Here is a 6,422-nt window from a genome sequence, read left to right as displayed (position 1 = left end):
AAAAAGGTGGCATGATAGAAAGCTGTCATCTAGAGTCTTTGAGCCAGGACAGAAGGTTCTGCTGTTTAACTCTAAGCTCAGATTGTTCCTTGGGAAATTGAAATCCCAGTGGAAGGGACCATATGTGATTACAAGTGTGTCACCATATGGATATGTGTAGCTTCAGGATATTGACTCTGACAAAAAGTTCATTGTTAATGGACAGAGAGTCAAGCATTATCTTGAAGGCAATGTTGAGCAAGAATGTTCAAGACTGAGACTAGATTAAAGCTCAGTAATGTCAAGCTATTGACAGTAAAGAAGTGCTTATTGGGAGGCAACCCAATCTTATTTATCTATGCTAATTAATTTTTTATTTCATTTTCCATTGTTATTTTATATTTCTTTAGGTTGATGATCATGTGGAGTCATAAAAACAGCTGCAGAATTAAAGCGGAATCAAAAACAGCATTAAAAATAGCACACCCTGGAGGACAAGCTTACTGGCGTTTAAAGGCCAGTAAGGATAACGGAATGGGCATTTAACGCCCATGCAGGCAGCATTCTGGGCGTTAAACGCTAGAAATGGCAGCATTCTGAGCGTTCAGAAAAATGCCCAGTAAAGAAGGATTCCTGACGATTAACGCCAGCCAGAGTATCTGGCTGGGCGTTAAACGCCCAAAGAGGCAGACAAATGGGCGTTAAACGCCAGAATGGATAGCATTTTGGGCGTTTAATGCCAGGATGACACAAGGGAGGTAATTTTGTTTCCAATTCGATTTTTTTTAATTTTTCATGTTTTAATTCATAATTTTTTGCATCAAACATATTTTAAATGTTCATCTTTCAATTTCTATTTCCAAAAATTAATAATCTTTCCAATTCTTTTTAATTCTTTTTCAATTCTTTTCAATTCCTTCCAAAATGTTTTCAAAACTTACATATCTTTTCAAATTCTTTTCAACTCTTTTTAATTTTTCTTGTATACAGTAATAAGTTTTCAAAATTAATTGCATCATTCTTCTTCTACTCCCTTCTATCTTATTTTGCTCGAGGACGAGCAAAGCTTTTAAGTTTGGTGTGGAAAAACTCAGCTTTTTACTTTCCATAATCACTAATGGCACCTAAGGCTGGAGAAACCTCTAGGAAGAGGAAAGGGAAGGCAGTTGCTTCCAACTCGAGTCATGGGAGATAGAGAGATTCATCTCGAAAGCCCGTCACTAGAAAGAGGATGGAGCAAACAAGAGAGCCCACTCATGGACCTCAACAAGAGCATGAGGAAGTCCCTCATCAAGAAATCCCTGAGATGCCTCAAGGGATGCATTTCCCTCCACACAACTATTGGGAGCAACTCAACACCTCTTTAGGAGAATTGAGTCCCAACATGGAGCAACTAAGATTGGAGCACCAAGAGCACTCCATCATCCTCCATGGAATTAGAGAGGACCAAAAGGCCATGAGAGAGGAGCAACAAAGGCAAGGAAGAGACATAGAGGAGCTCAAGAACTCCATTGGATCTTCAAGAGGAAGAACTAGCCGCCGTCACTAAGGTGGACCCGTTCTTTAATTTCCTTGTTCTTATTTTTCTATTTTCGGTTTTTATGCTTTATGTTTTAACTATGTGTGTGTCTTCATTACATGATCATTAGTGTTTAGTGTCTATGTCTTAAAGCTATGAATGTTCTATGAATCCTTCACCTTTCTTAAATGAAAAATGTTTTCTGAAAAAGAAAAAAAAGTACATAAATTTCGAATTCTATCTTGAAAATAGTTTAATTATTTTGATGTGGTGGCAATACTTTTTGTTTTCTGAATGAATGCTTGAACAGTGCATATTTTTGATAGTGAAGTTTATGAATGTTAAAATTATTGGCTCTTGAAAGAATAATGAAAAAGAGAAATGTTATTGATAATCTAAAAAATCATAAAATTGATTCTTGAATCAAGAAAAAGCAGTGAAAAACACAAAGCTTGCGAAAAAAAAAAAAAGAAGAGAACAGAGAGAGAACAAAAAAAAAAGAGAAAGAAAAAGAAAGAGCAAGCAGAAAAAGCCAATAGCTCTTTAAACCAAAAGGCAAGAGCAAAAAGCCAATAACCCTTTAAACTAAAAGGCAAGGGTAAAAAAGATCCAAGGCTTTGAGCATTAATGGATAGGAGGGCCCAAAAGAATAAAATCCTGGCCTAAGCTGCTAAATCAAGCTGTCCCTAACCATGTGCTTGTGTCATGAAGGTCCAAGTGAAAATCTTGAGACTGAGTGGTTAAAGTCGTGATCCAAATAAAAAAGAGTGTGCTTAAGAACTCTGGGCACCTCTAACTGGGAACTCTAGCAAAGCTGAGTCACAATCTAAAAAGGTTCACCCAGTTATGTGTCTGTGGCATTTATGTATCCGGTGGTAATACTGGAAAACAAAATGCTTAGGGTCACGGCCAAGACTCATAAAGTAGCTGTCTTCAAGAATCAACATACTAAACTAGGAGAATCAATAACACTATCTGAATTCTGAGTTCCTATGGATACCAATCATTCTGAACTTCAAAGGATAAAGTGAGATGCCAAAACTGTTCAGAAGCAAAAAGCTACTAGTCCCGCTCATCTATTTAGAACTAAGCTTTATTGATATTTTGAAATTTATTGTATTTTCTCTTCTTTTTATCCTATTTTGTTTTTGGTTTCTTGGGGACAAGCAACAATTTAAGTTTGGTGTTGTGATGAGCGGATAATTTATACGCTTTTTGGCATTGTTTTTACATAGTTTTTAGTATGTTTTAGTTACTTTTTATTATATTTTTATTAGTTTTTATGCAAAAATCACATTTCTAGACTTTACAATGAGTTTGTGTATTTTTTTTTTGTAATTTCAGGTATTTTCTGGCTGAAATTAATGGACCTGAGCAAAAATCTGATTCAGAGGCTGAGAAAGGACTGCAGATGTTGTTGGATTCTGACCCTCCTGCACTCGAAGTGGATTTTCTGGAGCTACAGAAGCCCAGTTGGCCCGCTCTTAATTGTGTTAGAAATTAGACTTCTTGGGCTTTCCAGCAATATATAATAGTTCATACTTTCCCCAAGATTTGATGGTCCAAACTGGCGTTCAACGCCAGCCAAAGACCCTTTTTTGGCGTAAAACGCCAGAACTGGCACTAGAACTGGAGTTAAACGCCCAAACTGGCATCCAAGCTGGCATTTAGCTCCAGAAAAGACCTATGCACGTGTAAAGCTCAATGCTCACCCCAAGCACACACCAAGTGGGCCTCGGAAGTGGATTTCTGCACTCTCTGCAAGTAGTTACTCATTTTCTGTAAACCTAAGTTACTAGTTAAGTATAAAAACTACTTTTAGAGATTCATTTGGTAACTTATGACATTTTTTACATCTCATATTGTATCTTCTACAGCATGAGTTTCTAAACCCCATAGGTGGGGGTGAGGAGCTCTGCTGTGTTTCAATGGATTATTGCAATTACTATTGTTTTCTTTTCGATCCGGCTTGATTCTATTCTAAGATACTCACTCGTACTTCAATATAAAGAATATGATGATCTGTGACACTCATCATCATTCTTAACTTTATGAACGCGTGCTTGACAACCACTCCCGTTCTATCTAAGCTCAACATAGTCATTGGGCGACAGCTTGAGTGCGTATCTCTTGGGTCTCTGATCCACGGATTTGACTTGCCTCTCCTGACAATAGAGCATTCGAATCTGTGAGATTATAACCTTCGTGGTAGAGGCTAGAACCAATTGGCAGCATTTCTGATATCCGAAAAGTCTAAACCTTGTCTGTGATATTCCGAGTAGGATCTGGGATGGGATGACTATGACGAGCTTCAAACTCATAAATGTTGGGCGTAGTGACAGTGTGCAAAAGGATAAAGAGATCCTATTCCGACACAAGTAAGAACCGACAGATTATTAGCCGTGCGGTAGCTGTGCCTGGTATTTTTCATCCGAGACAAGAGATCCGACAGTTGATTAGCCGTACAGAAACCGTACCTGGACCATTTTCACTGAGAGGATGGATGGTAGCCATTGACAATGGTGATCCACCAACATACAGCTTGCCATGGAAGGAAGCCATGCATGTTTGGAGAAGAAGACAGTAGGAAAGCAGAGATTCAAACGACAGAGCATCTCCGGAACCTCAACCTGTTCCTCATTACTGAATCACAAGTATCATTCATTTCATGTTATTTACTTTTCATTAACAAAATCATTTTTATCGTTAATCTCCTGACTAAGACTTACAAGATAACCATAGCTTGCTTTAAGCCGGCAATCTCCGTGGGATCGACCCTTACTCACGTAAGATATTACTTGGACGACCCTGTGCACTTGCTGGTTAGTTGTGCGGAGTTGTAAAGGTGTGATTGCAATTCCGTGCACCAATATGCATAAAGGAGGTAGTGCATATAATTAAAGTGATAGATGCATGAACAAGTGCCTAACTATATTCACATTTTCACATAGGAATATAAAATACCCAATTTCCTAAACATGTATTCTCCAATTTAATTTCTCCACACTTAATTCATGTACACCTCACTAGTCTAGGCTAATCAAGGATTCAAATTAGGGACTTTTTTTTGTTTTCCGCTTAGAGTTAGTAATGTGCTAAAATAACGAATAAATGGGGTAAAACGGCTCAACATTGGGTTGCAACGGGAATGATAGGATAAGGCCATATGGGTATGTGAGCTAAGTGAAACAAGGCCTTAATCACATAAGTGTATGCATACATCAAACAATGGAAATATAGAATCAAGCAAGACAAAGATCACAATTTTAGAGAGAACAACACACACCAAAATAAAACAAAGGTTAACAGATGCAACCAATCAAATAGGTTCAAATTCTCACTGGTTTTGTGTGTTCGAGCTCTAAAACCATGTTCCAAAATAAATTTCTTCAGGCAAGTTCAACAAAAAATTTTAATTCAAATTAGTGAAATGCTATAAAATAGTGTCTTGAAAAAGAATTTATCACTTCAACCAAGTAGTACCTAAATGCAAGCAATTAACTACTCATGCAAGTTATCCTATCTATCAAAAGAGAATTAAAATATTGGTGTTGAGAGAGGGTTGTTACCTTCGGGAGTCAGTTACCGACCTCCCCACACTTAATGCTTGGCACGGTTCTCCGTGCCGTTAGTGATCCGCAAGGTGTGTCCGGGATCGCCACTTCCAATGGCCAAATGATGGGGGGATAGGGGTGCTCCGTGTTCATAGCTTGATCGCTTGCATTGCCATCACTGGAAGTAGAGTCCGAAGTGTCGGGTTCCTCTGGAGGTGGGTGAGTGAAACTAACACTACAAGAAAACCAGGATTTTGCTACGCTTTTAAAGCGTGGAAAAAAGTTGAAAAAAGCGTAGCGATAGCTTTTCGCCACGCTTTTTGAGCTACCGGCATGCTTTTGAAAGGGTCACAACTGCTAGCGTGCCGGTTGCTCTATCGCCACGCTTTTGTTGACCTATGGCCACGCTTTTTCTATCACCATGCTTTTATCTATTGCCACGCTTTTAAGCGTGGCTGTATGTGAAAGATATCGGTACGATTTTAAAGCGTACCAATGGCTGGAGATACGGCTACACTTTTAAAGCATGCCAACAGCGAGAGATATCGCTACGCTTTAAAGCGTGCCAGAAGCAAAAGATATGGCTACGCTTTTAAAGCGTGCCAGTAGCAAGAGATATGGCTACGCTTTAAAAGCGTGCCAGTAGCAAGAGATATGGCTACGCTTTTAAAGTATAGCTGTTAATGACTGTTGTACAATATCACTACGCTTTTAAAGCGTAGCTATAACTTTGTTCAGGTTCTATTGTTCTTTTTCTAATCTTTGTAATAAAATCTTATAAAATTCATAGATAATTGTAAAATTTATACAATGACCATTAATTTTAAATCAACTAATCCAATCTTTCTAAACTTGTCACCAAATATAGTGTGATTGATCACATGACATGCTCTAACAAAATACCAAAAATCAAAATCATTACAACAACTATTACATTATCTACTTCCTTTACATATTATTACATAAGAGAAAAAATTTTAGAATCAATAAGAAGTTACAAAAGAGACCACTAGTTTTTACCCAAGCTAACGAAGATTCTAAGCAAGCTACCATCCTTGAATTACATATTACTAATCCAGGAGCCATCATTTCAATCCACCTGGATCATATACCAAACGCAATGCCATGCAGCTCTTGAGAAAATAAGAGCCATCATTTCAATCCACCTGAAGAAAATAGATAATCTTCCTTCAAGTCTAGGAAAGTAAAGAGAAAGCCAATTGAATTACTTATTATCGAAACTTTACCTGGTACAAGGAGGAGCAGTGCTGCTCAAATCACAACCTCCAATTTTGTATGTCCTTCTTGCAAGCACAACAACCAAAAGTATGTAAGAACATGATTGTAAGTATATGCATCTTCAAAAGCTT

At 37.9% G+C, this 6,422-nt stretch overlaps 1 long non-coding RNA gene across 1 annotated transcript; it reads right to left on the bottom strand.

Moving 5' to 3' along the window:
- LOC110271542 lies at nt 5,907-6,422 on the bottom strand. The gene is made up of 2 exons (XR_002362175.1): nt 6,300-6,422; nt 5,907-6,151 (listed from the first exon to the last, which is right to left on the bottom strand). It is a non-coding gene; the product is annotated as an uncharacterized LOC110271542 (long non-coding RNA).

This window comes from Arachis ipaensis, chromosome B01, assembly GCF_000816755.2.
Source record: "Arachis ipaensis cultivar K30076 chromosome B01, Araip1.1, whole genome shotgun sequence".
In the NCBI taxonomy this organism is placed as follows: Eukaryota; Viridiplantae; Streptophyta; class Magnoliopsida; order Fabales; family Fabaceae; genus Arachis; species Arachis ipaensis.
The sequence above is the reverse complement of the archived record's forward strand: the minus strand, read 5'-3'. Positions and strand labels throughout refer to the sequence as shown.